We start from the raw sequence: 14,779 nt of genomic DNA on the forward strand, positions 1-14,779 counted from the left end.
TCACTGCTGGGTTTTCACAATTCATTGCAGACAATCTGCTATTCCATTATGATAAAGGAGAGAAGAGTCATAATCAGGGAAGAAAGCTAGATTAATACTTGTAATTATCATTGAATTATTTTGCCTGCTATAGTATTATTATTATTAGTGTCATTTGATAATTTTCTCTCATTTTATTAAACACAGCTGTGAGTAATTACCCTACCTAATATTTCTCTGTATTGGCTGACTAGCTAGCAAACATTCATGAAAATATCCATTAGCCACACATATAAAATGCTGCATTATGATGCTGTTGAATCAGAACATACCACTACCTGATCCTGTAGTTCTTTGAGGATTTGCAAATCAATTAATTATATGTTTCTTGGGTTCTTCCCATACAATTAGAAAATTTATAATAGAGTCCATGAACATGATTAGTTTTACCATTTTAAACCAGCAATCACAAGTTGATTTTTACAACAAAAGCAGAAATATAAACACACACATTTGGATCAGTTTTCTGTTAGTCTGTCCGGACTTCAAAATCCTATTCCTCAAGATAATGCACGCCAAAGTTCTGGATTAAACAAGAAATTAGATGGCACCTGAACACTTGGTTTAATATTCTCAAAAGGACTATGCAACTTATTTCTTACATTATGACATTGTTTTACAAAGATCCACACTTTTATAATGTTAGTATTTTTAATAACCAATAAAGTCAATTAATCATGATTAAAAATCAAACATAAAAATTTCTACTTTTTGCTTTTGCCCCCTCCATTTAGAACTTATTTATAGCCTGATAATTCAAAGGTCCCTATGTTTATGAAAATCTGGACAGAAATAGCTCTAAGGTCCCATTTAGAACTTGATATTAATCTAAGTCTTTTGGCTCCATTTATCCTGAGAGCAAAGAGTAGGACAAAGGATTTGAGTACTGTTAGTTTATCTGGGAGATTATCCAAGGTAGAAAAGAATGGGAAAGTGATACAGTGAAGAAGCAACTTTGTCAAAGAGGTACATTGTTGATAAAATTGTTGTGGATAGAAAATGAAGGCTTGCTTTTACTGAAAGGTCCTGAGAAACTTCTTTAAGTTGTTCTCATGAAGACCTGAAAACTGACAGTTTTATCTGTGGTTCTTATTTCCACTTCACTGAGAGGTGTCCTCAGAGGACATTAACTCTCCTACACTTTTGGGTTGTGTTGGAGATATTCTAAAATGAGAGAGAGAACATGAGATGCTATCAGTGTTAAGTAACTGCAATTTCCCATGGAACTATGCACCACAGGTTTGGCTATAATCAGGTGTTGGGCCTTGATATCAGAGGGATTTGAGGCAGTATCATTTTAGGTTAATCATTATATCTGAAATTTCCAAAAACTTCAACTGATGAAACTTTGATTATAAATCTATAAATATAACAATAAATCTACAGTATTCAAATTATTTTCATAGAAATACACAGACAAAGCATCAATTGATTAATATTTAAATGTTACAAAATACTGAACTGAAAGAATTTGGTCATATAACAACGTGTAAGAAGTAGAACTTAGGTTTAGGTTAGAACTCAGGATGCATTTGAGACTCAGTTAAGAAATTGAATGGAGGGACGCCTGGGTGGCTCAGTGGGTTAAGCCACTGTCTTCGGCTCAGGTCATGATACCAGGTTCCTGGGACCGAGCCCCAAATTGGACTCTCTGCTCAGCAGGGAGTCTGCTTCTTCGCTCTCTCTGCCTGCCTCTCTTCCTGCTTGTCATCTCACTCTGTCAAATAAATAAATAAAATCTTAAAAAAAAAAAGAAACTGAATGGATGTCTGACTATCTTATAGGTTTGCTAAAAATCAGTGACTTTGTGTTCACGTGTGGCTATGCAGGAATTTTTAACTTTCTCTAAGAAGTTATTAGATTTGATTATATAATGGCAGTAAAGGATGGGGAAAAGCAAAGTACAAACCCCATAAAGACAAAGACACTGAGTATGAGAAAAGAGTAATAGATACGTAGAATCAACGCATTTGAGGAAAATTGGAATTGAAATACCAATGACTGTTGATTTTTTCAGATGGAGAATACAAAACTAGCTTGCAAGAAGGAAATAACAGAAGACATGTTGTGATGTGATACAGAATCCTGGAAAAGGCAGTAACGTGGAATAAAGAAGTAGGGAGAGCATATCAGGTAATTTGGATAGGAAGGAGTTAGGAGATAATTGCTTGATAAATTTTATATGGCCAACTTAAATGCACAGATTTCTCTTCTTTAATTTATATGGAGAACAGGGTGTCCTTTCTCTTCCCTTTCAGAGCACCAGAGGTGTACACTTTCAGACTGAAAACCTGAAAAGCTAAGGACTCTGTTGCTTAAGCACAGCTGAGAGGACATATTTCAATTAAGATTTACATTTTGCTGTATGTAGTAGACTGTCAAAAGTGGTTTAACCATATTTTTTCATTTAACAAGAAGACTACAGAGAGTGTTTTCTGGTGTTGGTTCAGAGACTTAAGAAAGTCAAGTGAACAATCTTAGAGGTTTTCATGGCTTTTTATTCACAGTTTCAAAAATTGCTGTTGGAGTTCTCACTATTAAGCCCACATTTCTGGCAGAAAGATAGAGGTTAAAGAGAATGATATCTTGTACGACTGATACTTTGTCATATGGTTACAATATAACTAGAAGAGAGACAATATAATATTTGATGTTGTTTTAAGTTTCCTTGTTGTGAATCCCTTAGTGCTTTCTGATATTAAAGGAAAAAGTAGAAGGATATTGACCTGGCAACTATCAACACCTGTCAGTCTCTCTTGGATAACCAATATCTCTATAATCTCTTCTCCCCATTAAAAAAAAAATAAAATATATTCATAACCCACACTGTGCCATCTCAAGTTACTGCACCAAGATAAAATTACAATGATTTTCAGTTGTTCCAAATGGACAGAATACCCTTCCTTATGATATCATGTCTTATAAGATAGATAATTGGCTTGCTACCAATATACCCAGATGTGACTGTGGAAGAGACAGGAAAAAATAATAAAATTTATTTATTCCTTGGGTTGATCCTGTTTACACAGATGCATTACTATTAGAAAAGGTTGGTTTGGGACATTGGAATGAATTTACTTAATGGGTCTGTATGTAATTGGGTTGGAGGAAATTTTAAATTTCTACAAAAATTGTTAGAATTCTATCTCATTCTCTTTTGTTAATTTTCACATGTTAACAAAGCCAACGTTTTTGTCTAGCAGACAAGATCTTAAATCCTAACAAAACTCAATTTTTTCCTTTATTTTTTTTTTAAGTTTGAGAGCCTCATATTCTCTCTGCTGCTTTAAATACAACTCAAAAAAAAGGAGCTAAATGGGGCAGTAAGACCAGACTTTTTATTTTATTTTATTTATCTTATTTTTAATTAAAAAATTAAAGATTGTATTTATTTATTTGAGAGAGAGAGCATGAGTGGGGCAGCGGGAGGTAGCTTCAGAGAGAGACTGAGAAGTATACTCCCTAATGAGCAGGAAGCCCAATATGGAGCTCGATCCCAGGATCCTGACTGAAATCATGGCCAGAGACAAAGGCAGATATATGTGCAAAATCCCTTTTGTTCTGGGAAACAATACTTTACAAGCGATGTTTGAAAAAGTACTGGGGAATCAACTTTAATCAGAGATACAAAAATTTAATTGACTTTTGTAAAGCTACAGGGATCCAAATGATGGGAATCCCAGCCCGTTTAGGTTGTGGACCACAGAGTATTCTTCTCTGTAATATTTTATGTTCTTCCATGTCTACTAACTCCAGTCCCAGTTCACTGATCTCTTTTTAGATAGTGAAAAACATGGCAAAGAATACCAAACGAGTGCCCAATATTCTACATTTATTCCATCATTTCTAACATATAGAAGTGTGTTATCAAGGCTGGTTCTGTGAACGAACATAGTTAGGCTTAAGTGTGTTTTGTTCTCCAAGAAATTAAATGCATGATTATCACACAATTATAAAATACTTGTGTCAAGAATTTTTATTCAAAAATTAATAAGAGAAGCAGATATTAAAACTAGTTCACATGGTTATTTGGGATATAAGCAGAGTTGTGAAGCAGAAGTGCTCTGGGCCAATAATTTGGGTTATACAATTTATGTTTTCTAATGAAAAATCACTAACTTGCATTATTGTTAACAAGAATCTTGTGCTTTACCATCATTTTTCTACATTATATCCTCTTGCTCTACAGTTTGTAAATAACTTTGTCAATAGTAAGCTAATAAACGGGGTGACTCCAATGGATTGAGATAATCTCCAGAGTTTCTGCTACATAAAGCCCAGGACTCCATTGAAAGGACACCTAATAATTTACTTTGCCCCAAAATTTGATCATTTTTTTTCACTGTCCTTACCTATTTTCCAAAACTAGTCCTTTTGCTTCACCTTTCAGTCTACGGACAACCCTGTTTCTGATTGACTTGTTAATTCCGGGAAATGTCTTGCAGATTAATTTGCTTGCCAGAGGTGGTTCCTCTAATTGATGTCTAAGAACCCTAATTAGTTAAGAAAACTTTTTTTTAACATTTTCATTGCTATTTATTATTATTATTATTATTATTATTATTATTGCTAATATCTCTATTACAAATAATTCACAAGGGCATCTTTCTGACAAAAGACAAAGAGCCGGCTACTAGTAGAAAAAGTACATTTGACTCGGTCAGTGAAAGTGGTAAAGGGATTTGAGAAAATAAGGCAAAGTGTTAAAACTTTAAATATTATAGACACATTTACCTAATTTCTAATACTGTGGTTTCTTATAATTAACTAAGATGTTTTCCATGAACCATGCATTACAGCAAATATATTGTTTATACAGATTAAATTTTCATCAAAAGGGACGCCTGGGTGGCTCAGTTGGTTAAGCAGCTGCCTTTGGCTCAGGTCAAGATCCCAGCGTCGTGGGATCGAGTCCCGCATCGGGCTCCTTGCTCGGCCACGAGCCTGCTTCTCCCTCTGCCTCTGCCTGCCATTCTGTCTGCCTGTGCTTGCTCTCTCGCCCACTCTCTCTGATAAAGAAATAAAATCTTAAAATAAATAAATAAATTTTCATCAAAAACTTGTAAGTGTATTTTATTGTAGGATCATGATCAGCATTTTCAGATGAGAAAAGTGAAATTTAGAAAAGTATGTCTCTTCAAATCCCTCATACAATATCTGGCCTAGATAGAAGGATATACTATCACAATTGAGGAAGATAATTGAGATTACTTAAAATGATAAACTTTACTGTATAGGGTTTTTTTAAAGTTTGCCACAGATTCAGATTCTTTTAAAATATATATCTATTTTGTGTAAAGAGAATGCACTGAGAAGTAAAAAGAAAGTGATATATCAGTGCTACCAACTAATGGCTCTAATATCATCACCTTATTTATGAACAATGAAACAGTGTGCAATATTTAAATAAATTTAAATAAATTCCTATTTATTTTATATATTTATAAATTTAAATAAATTCCTATTTATTTATTATTAAAGAAATTCCTCTAACAAACAGTATGTTTTGAAGGTTGCTAGCAGGAAAGTGTTGTACTACATGGAAGTAATCAGAAAATATGATCTAAAATTCTGCTTTCAAGGGTGCCTGGGTGGTTCAGTGGGTTAAAATTCTGCTTTCAAGAAGCTATAACAGTAAGTACTGAGCATTAGCTATTATATGCTATGGATGAATAACTGAAATCTACATTTGAAACTAATGGTACACTATATGTTAACTAATTGAATTTTAAAAAGTTAACTAAAAACCCCACTATTTTATAAAACAATATTCCCAACAGGCCCTTTTGCTTTAAAATACTCACTTTGTAATGAGAATCATTACTTTTGTCTAGCCAATTCTTACATCACTGTTTATCCCTTCCCTGCTTTATCCCTTCCCAATATCAATAAAGGCTCACTTGGGTTACCTAGAAGCCATGAGAAAGCCTGTAGTAGATCTGGCTGGTTTTCACCAGCAATTTGACCACCATGTGCACAGGGAAGTCTATTGATAAAGGCTTTATTGCAATAAGTTGCAAATACATGGATGATTTTGAATTCACTTTCTTGAGGTCTTGTTTCATGATAATAAATTTAGGGTGGCTTCTTGTAATGGATGTTATTAACATATTTTCATAGTTCTAAGTACATGGAATTGTAAAATAGATTAATGAATGTGGCATTACTGACAACTGTCCTCATTTTGAAATCAAATTACAGTGTACTAAGATGAGGAAGCAAAGCAGATTTGGGATTATGAGTGAAATAATTTAAAAAAGTCTTAGGGGTATGATCAGACTATTGAGTAATTCAGTAGAAAAATGTCAACTGATTGAGATTCTGTGTTCCCTGATTTCAGAGAGAAGTTAAGATAAATAAGTAACACGAGGAGACTAGGAAGCCAAACATAAGTGATAATTTTGTGCCAGGGTGTGTATACATCTGTTTATCTTCTTGCTTTACCACTAAGGTTGCTCCTAGAGGAGAGTTTAAATATGTGTTGGAGCTAATCTTTGTGGATTACACAAGAAACCACATCCTACAGCTCTCCCTGAAACACCCCTTATGATTTCAATGTAATTTGGTTTTTGCATTTTTAGAAATAACAAAATACTTTGCAAACTCATCTACTTTATTACCACCTCAAGTGAGTCAGCTGACTCCACATTTTAGCACACTGACAGTCACAGAGGAATGGAGGAATGAGTAGAGTTATCAATAAATGTGCTTTTAAGATGTATGACAGGGTAGCAGCTATTTCCAGGAACCAAAACATGGGTCAGCAGCTGTGCAGGAAAAGTGATGGAATAAATGACTCATTTCAGAGGAGTTCTATAACATATTAGTTCTATAATGTATCTTCAGCACCCAATTACCCGCTTTGATCTAAAGATAAGGATTTACAGTTAAGGTCCCATTTATGATTTGACTGGTAGGGTCTGAATCATGTTTACTATTGTTTTGACTATTACTTGAAACCTATAGTAGTACTTGGGATATGTGTTGTGTATTCTGTGAACATGTGCTATTTTTAGATTAGATAATTCCTGTCTCGAACCCCTGTTAATTTGTTTGTTTTTGTTTATTTGATAGTGGTTTCAGTAAATGGATATATATGAAAAATTGCAAAGCCACTATTAAAATAAGTTATTATGATATATAGCATGGAATTGCACATTCCTCCTTTGAATCCGACAGAGCTTCACCATATCCTTAATAATTTGGGAAAAACATGCTATTATTTTTCTTTATAAAATTTCTCCTGTTAGGCTGTGATGGTTGTCATCAGCAGTAACTCCTCTGAAGGCTTTGTCAAAAGAGTTGAAAAAATTGGAAAGGTGTGAATGAAGCTGTTTGCTGAATATAAAGAAAAGAGCATTGAAGTACAATTCACACTCTTACTTCTCCTTCTATGCTTTCAGATGTTTGACATTTGAAAATTTTGCTTCTAGAAGAGATGCCCTATATAATTCTTACTTTAAGGAGCAAGTTGCTTTTATAATTTTTTTATTATTCTACCATTCAAGTATTTCCATTCAAATTAAATTCAATACCATTAAAAAAAATCAAAAGTGCAGCCAGTATTCAATTCCTGGGCTAAATAATTTTAGAAAGCTTTGTGTTATTGAACCTACGGGGTTTTTCTGTAGTTTTAACTCTTTCTTTCTGTGATTTTTCCCATTAGTCACGTAAGTGACTGCAATATAACAGACATTGAGGATAAAGAAGGACTGAATAGAACAATCGTTGGCCTCATGAAGTTGAGAATCTAGCAAGGGAGTCAAACAATTCAATCACTCAGAGACAATTTATTGAGTGCCTGGCCTAAGATGAGCACAACAAAACCCCAGCCCAGAGGAATCATTTTAATGGGAGAGATAGATAATGGGTATGCCAACTTTAAAAAGAAAAAAAATCGTACTGGTTTTTCTTTAATAGTGATGCATATTTGAACTAAATAAGCACATTTTAAAAAGAGCAGTGATTGAGAAGAGGTTTTGTAACTGAGTGGTCCGAAAGGGCCTCCCTGAAAAAGTCTGTTTTGAACAGATTTCTGAATAATATCAGCTAGGAAGCTGCGTAAAAATATCAGGGATGGGTGATTTTTCCAGTCAAAAAACGGTAAGGGCTCCAAAGTCACAATACAGCTGTAAGTTTCTCTAATAAAGTAACTTCTGACAAAGAATGAGAAGAAATAACTAACCCAGGTTTGAAAGAAAAGGGACAGACTTTCTATGGAATTAATTAAATTTAATTAAAGCTCTAAAGGACAAAAATACAATAGAGCAAAATTCTGGTGACGCTGATATACCTAATGAAAGTTCATAAACAAGGTGTGGGTAGCAAAGAGTGTGTGGGAATGTTGGTAAGAACAGTGGGGAAGAGTCATCCCTGAACATGTTCTTAAATGAAGCAATTCTTATGTTGTTTTAAAGGGTAAATTGGAGTTTGCATAAGTGATTAGAGAAGGATGCCTCAGCTTATGGAAGTTCAAAGCCATAAAGATGTGATAAACTACTGTGATATTTTCATGTATATTTGTTGTTGCTTCTAGCAATGGTGATCTAAAAACTCTTTCTTAAGACAACTAAAAATCCAGACAAAATAGCTTTTAAAGTTAAAAATATAAGAATGATTATAAAAATAAGTGAGGGATTACTGGGCCAAAATAGGAAATACAATGAGAGCCTAGAGATATATGCCCTGAAGCCATTTTAGCTATGAGAGCAGTTGAAACTGCTAAAACACACTGAGCTGTGTTTTTAATAGACTCTTGATACTAGAGAAACAAAATTAAAAATCCAGCAGCAATCAAATTTGAGGACTTTGGTACAACCCAAATTTAAGTTGAGATCCCCAAAGCACAAGGAGAAGCAGAAATAAGACTATAGCCTACCTTGCCTTCTGTGTAAACTGAGAAAGTCAATCACGGAATTTGGAGTATGATTGTCTTGTAGAGTCTCAGATATAAGAGAAAATCCTGCCAAGGAGGACCATACCATTATTATAGCTCTTAATTATCCCTACTCAATAAGAGTTTCAAATATAATGTCTTGAACATAGCAAAATGGAAGAAAGCACACAAAGAAAAAACATTAACAAGATTTGATAGACAATATGGGATTAAGTATGATGTTAAAATGATCCATAAAGATTGTAAAATGGCTTGATTACTCTGCTCAAAGAAATGAGAGGGGAAGCAAATTGAACAAAAAACTGAAACTAAAAATGATATTGAGAAAGATTTTATAAATGAACCAAATGGATACTCTAGAACTTTAAACATATGACAGCTAATTTAAGATACCACAGGGGTGCCTGGGTGGCTCACTTAATTAAACCTCCAACTCTTTTTCCTTTTTGTTTTTAACACCTTAATTTTATTTTATTTCTTTCAGGTCATGATGTCAGGGTTGTGAAATAGAGCCCAGAGTTGGGCTCTGTGCTGAGCCTGGAGCCTGCTTACGATTCTTTTCCCTTCTTTTTCTATCCCTCCCTGCGCTCTCACTTGCTCACTCTCTCTTGCTTGCAAATAGATAGATAGATAGATAATAGACAAAGCAAAATAAAAGCAGATTATAAAAATAAATATAAAGATTTTGAAATGAAAACAAGTTCAAAATAAAATAGAGAAGACCTACACAGCTAAAAGTTCATTCAGAAAATCTACTATTAAAGATGTCAGTATGATACAATGTTAAGATATCAAAAGATTTGAGCATGTACTTTACAGAAACGGTAATCCAAATGGCCACTCATATATAAAAACTGTTTATCTTTATTATGAATCTGGAATTAAATTAAATTAAATTAAAAATAAATTAAAACCTAGAATGACATACTATTACACACTTACCATATTGGGCAACAGTGAAAATGTCTTGCAAGAATGTGAAGGAATGACAGTGTACATAATAAAAACGTATTAGGTAAGTTGGACAATATTTAGAAAACTTAAAAATTAAAAAAAAAAATTTGGTCCATTCCTAGAAATACAACATGGAACTAAATGAATATTTTCACCAGGAAAATGAAACAGATGATTATAGTTATTTCATTCATAACGGCAGATCAGTAGTGGTATATTTGCACAATGTTACATTAAATAAGAGAGAATATTAACAAACTGGGAGGAGGGGCTAGGTTGTTATCATAAACAGATCTTCTATGGTGCTAATTATGTTCTATTTCTCAAAATCTTTAAGTTAAAAAAGTTTTCAAATTTATATCTAGATAGATAGATAGGTAGATGATAGATAGACAGATATCCCAGAAGCTGCAATGCTAGGCTAAGTCCAGGCTTTAAAGGGCTTTTCTATGCTCTACTAAATACTTTAAACCATTCATTATATCATAGCTCAGTGTTCAAATCTCCATTTGTTTCCTCAGTTTCCTAATATTTATCTTAAGGTGACCTGATGCAGACTTTTGATCACCTTTGTCTAAATATTTCTATTTTAACAAAGTCCTTTTGAACACTCAGAGACTAAAACTTAGAAAAATACTCTGTTATCTCACTAGAGTGGAAAATATATAGTTACCCATTAACTAATGATATCCATGTCTAAATTAGATCCATGACATTTTTAATTCTTGGGAGCTTTTGGCTAAATGAATTTTTTAAGCTTTCTTTAAATGAAGCTTTAAGCCATCACCACATGAATAAAATTAAAGAACTAAATGAAAACAAGCCAAGTATTTACAGAGTAATAGAATGTGCAGTGGAAAGAGTACAATTCTGAAATCATAAAGCCTAAATTAGTGTGATGCATCTTTACCAGCCATGTAATCATAAACCAGTTATCTAAATGTGTTAGCCTCAGTTTTTTCACCCATGAAATGGTGATGATAATACTGATTATGCAGAGATGTTCTGTGGATGTGATGAAGCATGGAGCATGAGAGTCTCATATTCCATGCTAAAATGATAGCTATTTTTATACTTATAATAATTCTAATAATAGTAATTAAATTGTTCAAAATGATAATATTCATTTATATTGAGGCATTGTATTGACTATTCATAGACACATTTACCAAAATAAATTTCATTTTACTCTACCCCCTCTGAGGATATATATTCCCTAATTCAATATGAATCTCATTATGAATAATAATTATCATGATAAATATGCTGATTTTTCTTCTATTTTTTTTTAGGGAAGTATCCTTTACTGTTGAACATAAAGAAACTTAAGCAAGTCTGTCTTATTCAAAATTTGCATGCTGCTTTCTTATGAAACTAGATTATAGAGTTGTATGAAATAAATTCATGCAGTTAAGACATTTATGTTTGGAAAACTGTGTGGTCAGTTTACTATTTCAAAAGAAGATTTTAAATTTAAACCTTAAAACTGAGCTCTTTCAGCCTTATTTATAGACCATCCTTCATGCTTCATAAGTACTCCTTCATTGTAAACTAAGTAATAGTTTTTGTCACAGTGTCTATAACTAAAATGGATTTTATATTCTATTATTTCAGAGTTAGTTGCAGTTTCTACTTCCTTACTTCCTTTTTTGAAAAATAGATTAATTTTACAAAAAGTTTTTTCCAGCTTTCTTGAAAAATAATCAACATATTATAATGTGTAAATTTAAGAAATGATTTCTTATAACATTGCAAACTTTTAACATTGTGTAAATTTTGTACAATTTGATAAATTGGCATACATCTGTATTGCAATATAATCTACATAAAAATGTTAATACATCTACTATCGCATATAGTTGCCACTGTTTTTTATGCATGTATGGTAAGGAATTTTAATATCTACACTCTTAGCAACTTTTATGTACATATACTACAGTAGAGATAAACTTCAGAGGTCTTGTGGGTTTTGTTCCAGACCGCCTCAATAAAGTGATTATCTCAATAAACTAAGTCAAATTATTATTATTTTTTTGGTTTCCCAAAGCAAATAAAAAATTATGTTTCCCAGTGCATATAAAAAGTTAACACTATACTGTACTGTTCAAAAGCATTATGTCTTTAAAGAAAAACAATGTATATACCTTAAGTAAACTAGTTCTGAGTTTTCAGTGGGTCATAATTACTGATCACAGATCACCATAACAAATCCAATAATAATGAAAAAACTTGAAATATTGCAAGAATTACCAACATGTGACAGAGAGACACAAAATGGACAAATGTTGTTAGAAAAATGGTGGCAGCAGACCTCTTTTATACAAGATTGCTATAAACTTTCAACTTGTAAGAATGTGATATATGCAAAGTTTAATAAAGGGAAGCACAATAAAAAAGTATGTATATATTATTAACTATGATCATCATGCTGTACATTAGATACCCAGAACTTTTTCATATTATAGTTGCAAGTTTGTACCCTTTGACCACCTTATTCCACCCCAGGTTCACCTCTTGTCAACTCAACTCTTAAGTTTCCATTAGTTTGCTTTTTCTTCACATTCTGTATGTAAGGGATATCATAATACATAAATTAAAAAATATATATATAATCTTTGAAATATTTCACTTAGTATTATACCTTCAAGATCCATCCATGCTGTTGTAAATGGCAGTATTTCTTAATTTTTCATGGTTAAGTAGTATTCCATAGTATATATTGACCATGCTTATTTTATTCATTCATCCATTAATGGATACTGAAGTTATTTCCATCTCTTGCTTAGAGTTAATAATTTTATAATGAACATAAGAGTGCAGATATGTCTTCGAATAGTGACTTCGTTTCCTTTAGATATATACCTAGAGGTGGGATTACTGAATCATATGGTAATTTTACTTTTAATAATATGAATAATCTCCATACTGTTTTCCATACAAATTTATATCCCTATCACAGTGCATAAGTTCCCCATTTTCCCCAATATTTACCAAAATTTGTTAGTTTTAATTTTTTGGTAGTATATATTCTAATAGGTAGTAATATCTTGCTGTGTTTTTCAGAGGTAAACAACAACAACAACATAATGACTTTGCCCTGAGTTTTTACGTTGAGCACTTTTTAATGCTCCTGTTGGTCATTTATATAACTTTTTTGAAAAAAAAAAGTCTATTGAGATCCTTTTGCTATTTTTTTAATTATATTTTTTTCTATTTGTATCTGTTCGTTATTAACCTCTTTTCAGATATAAGATTTGTAAGTATTTTCTTCCATTCTGTGGATTGTGTTTTCATTCTCTCTCTCTCTCTCTCTCTTTTTTTTTTTTGGCAATGCAGAAACTTTAGTTTAAAGTAATACCATTTATTTATTTTTGCTTCTTTTGCTTGTGTTTTTGGCCTGGTATCCAAAAAACTATTAGCAAGATCAATGTCAAGGAGAATTTTTCAGGTTTTCCTTTAGGAAATTGAGTTTCATGCATCACATTTAAGTCTTTAATCTATTTCAAGTTAAGATTTATGAGTGATATAAGGTTCCAGTTTCATGCTTGTTTATGTGACTATTCAGTTTTAAATATCATTTATTGAACAGACTATCTTTACCCATTATATATGTTGGCCCCTGTCAAATATTAGGTGACTGTATGAAAGGATTTATTTCTGGACTCTCAATTCTGTTTTACTTGTTTATTTGTCTGTTTTTATGCCAGTATACTTTATTGTTTTGAGCATGAGGGCTTTGTAGTATAGTTTCAAATCAAGAAGTGTAATTTCACTTCTTCATTCTTTCTCAGAACTGCTTTAATTATTTGTTGTCTTTTATGGTCTCATATAAATTTTAGGATTCTTTACCTACTTCTGTAAAAAAAAATATTGGATTTTTTAAAAGATTATTTATTTATTTATTTGACAGAGAGAGATGACAAGAAGGCAGAGGGGCAGGCAGAGAGAGAAGAGGTAGCAGCTTCCTGCTGAGCATAGAGCCTGATGCAGGGCTCAATCCCAGGACCCTGGGATCATGACCTGAGCCGAAGGCAGCGGCTTAACCCAGTGAACGACCCTGGTGTCCCTGACATTGGATTTTTGATAGGAATTGAATTTACAGATGGTTTTCGGTAGTATGGACATTTTAAGAATGTTAATTCTTACCATTCATAAATATGAGCTATCTTTCCATTTATGTCTCCTTCAATTTCTTTATCAATGTCATAGTTTATGGGGTACAGATCTTTCATCTTCTTAGTTAAATCTTTTCCTAAGTATTTTATTAGTTTTGATGCTAATGTGAATTAGATTGTTCTCTTTATTTTTTCAGATAGTTCATCATTAGAGTGTTAAAATGCTCCTGTCTTGTGCTTACTTTGGCAGCACATATACTAAAATTGGAATGATGCAGAGAAGATTAGCTAGATCACTGAACAAGGATGACATGAAAAACTAGGAAGCATTCCATATTAAAAAAAACGAAACAAAACAAAATTCTTTTCTTTTATATATTGATCTTGTATATGGCAGCTTTACTAAGTTTGTTTATTCAAAATTTTTTGTGAAGTTTTTAGGATTTTTTTACATGTAAGTTCATGTTATCCAAAAAAAAAAAATTTACTTCTTCCTTTTTTTTTGGGGGGGGGGAGTCTTTTATTTCTTTGTGTTCCTTGTTTCTCTGGCTACAACATCCAGTACTATGTAAAATGAGAGTAGTGAAAGTGGACACACTTGTCTTTTTTCTGATCTTTAAGGGGAAAACTTTCAAACTTTTTTGATTGAATATGAGATTAATTCTGGGCTTGCAATATGTGTTTTTTTAATGCATTTTTTAAATTATTTTTTTAAAATATTTATAAACATATAATGTGTTTTTATCCCTAGGGGTACAGGTCTGTGAATCACCAG

At 32.5% G+C, this 14,779-nt stretch overlaps 1 non-coding gene across 1 annotated transcript; it reads left to right on the forward strand.

Annotated features, from left to right (window-relative positions):
* Window positions 1–14,238: 14,238 nt before the first annotated feature.
* On the forward strand, window positions 14,239–14,345 carry LOC131811955 (U6 spliceosomal RNA). Its single transcript, XR_009346195.1, has one exon. It is a non-coding gene; the product is annotated as a U6 spliceosomal RNA (small nuclear RNA).
* The last annotated feature ends 434 nt before the right edge of the window (window positions 14,346–14,779 follow it).

Source organism: Mustela lutreola, chromosome 11 (genome assembly GCF_030435805.1).
Source record: "Mustela lutreola isolate mMusLut2 chromosome 11, mMusLut2.pri, whole genome shotgun sequence".
In the NCBI taxonomy this organism is placed as follows: Eukaryota; Metazoa; Chordata; class Mammalia; order Carnivora; family Mustelidae; genus Mustela; species Mustela lutreola.